Here is a 1872-nt window from a genome sequence, read left to right as displayed (position 1 = left end):
CGGCCGTGCCCTTTCACACGAACCACCGTTGCATTTGCCTGAAGCGATTTAGGGAAATCACGCAAGACTTTAATTAGGATGGTGGGAAGCGGGTTTGAACCGTCGTTCTCTCGAATGGGAGTCCAGTACGCTGCGCCATCTCACTCGCTACTAGCGATGTGAAAAAGTTCGAAATCACCGAGGAGTGATAAAAGTTTTGAAGGTCCTTGGCAAAGATTATCTAGCTAATTATAAATATGACGTATCTTGTTTTATTTTATTAAAGTCCTGAAAATACAGTTTCTAGCTGGAAAACTAAAAGTTATTTGATTAGAATGAAGAATGATGAAGCCCAGCGTCCAGTAAATTGGAAACAACTGCTGACAATTGCGGTAAGGTACTTGCCATTTTTGTACATGAGCGTGGTACTAAATTGTATCCACATTAATGGACGATAAAAGTAATTTACCAAGTTTCCCTGTATGTCATTTGTAAGACAATATGGTACAGTGCACTGTTTGAGCGTAGAGTACTTTCCTGTTTTCAGACGCTCGCTGTACATTTTCTGGCGCCAGGGATTTTTAGAGAAGCAAAGTACCCTTTATGAGACTAGCAACTACAGAAAGAAAGTAAAGCGCTCCGGTCAGTGCCTGTAGCGCTGAAGCCGTTTTGTACGGCCTGAATGCGGCGTGAAAGACTCCAAAAAGTGTGTAACTGGTAAAAGAAAACTCAACAGCGGGTCAAGAAGTACAGGAAAAACCTACTCGTACTTGTGGATGGGAATCTTCCAGGTTAGGAAGTGACGATATTCCCAAGGCCATACTGCTATTGCCATTTGCAGATAAATCTAATCACTCTGAAGGCTCTGTAGTAGAGAGTAGCGCTCTATTGAAACTGAAACTTGACGCACAAACAGTGGGGATCGCTATCGCAGGTAACGCGAGTACGTTCAGTTAGAATACATGTGGTTATGATTGGGCTCGCACGATTTGAACTAAATGTTTGCTAGCATCTATCAGGACTTAGAGCAAAAGTCTTCCGGTAAGGACCATAGGAACTATCCTAGCATTTGCCTTAAGCGATTTAGGGAAATCTTGTGTGTCCAGATGGGGATCTGAACCGCCATTCTCCCGATTTCGATTGCAGTGTACTAACCACTGTGCCATCTGCTTGGTAGGAAGCTAAATAATTAAATAGAAAACTATTGAGGAAAATTGGGAATTTGCTAGTAAGATCATGGCAACGGCCTTGCCGCAGTGGTTACACCGGTTCCCGTGAGATCACCGAAGTTAAGCGCTGTCGGGCGTGGCCGGCACTTGGATGGGTGACCATCCAGCCGCCATGCGCTGTTGCCATTTTTCGGGGTGCACTCAGCCTCGTGATGCCAATTGAGGAGCTAATCGACCGACTAGTAGCGGCTCCGGTCGAAGAAAACCATCATAACGACCGGGAGAGCGGTGTGCTGACCACACGCCCCTCCTGTCCGCATCCTCAACTGAGGATGCCACGGCGGTCGGATTGTCCCGATCCGCCACTTCAAATGTGAAACTGGAGAGGTAGTTTTGATAAACAATAAAGAACAGTCGAAGGGAAAAATGCAGAGTTACATATTCTTTGGTTAATTACTCATGGTCCAAGCTGGTAGCCACCCTATGGCAGATTCATTCTTAGTTTGTATGGGATGCTCGGCCTTCATGTAAATGTTTTATTTTCATGGTCAGCAATCTTTTTTTTTACTGTCTTACCTGAAGGGAATAACTGGAATCTCTATGAATTACAATTATTCTGATATTTATTGTGTATCCCGCAAGTACAGGACTTTGAGCAAACGTGGTGTACGTCGTAATGATAGTTGGATGTGTTGCACATGTTATCAATCTTGAGTCACTGGAT

The 1872-nt window shown here is 44.3% G+C and overlaps 1 pseudogene; it reads left to right on the top strand.

The window, feature by feature from the left end:
• The first annotated feature begins 1217 nt into the window (after nucleotides 1-1217).
• LOC126425361 (5S ribosomal RNA) lies at nucleotides 1218-1334 on the top strand (annotated as a pseudogene).
• The last annotated feature ends 538 nt before the right edge of the window (nucleotides 1335-1872 follow it).

Source organism: Schistocerca serialis, chromosome 1 (genome assembly GCF_023864345.2).
Source record: "Schistocerca serialis cubense isolate TAMUIC-IGC-003099 chromosome 1, iqSchSeri2.2, whole genome shotgun sequence".
In the NCBI taxonomy this organism is placed as follows: Eukaryota; Metazoa; Arthropoda; class Insecta; order Orthoptera; family Acrididae; genus Schistocerca; species Schistocerca serialis.
The sequence above is the reverse complement of the archived record's forward strand: the minus strand, read 5'-3'. Positions and strand labels throughout refer to the sequence as shown.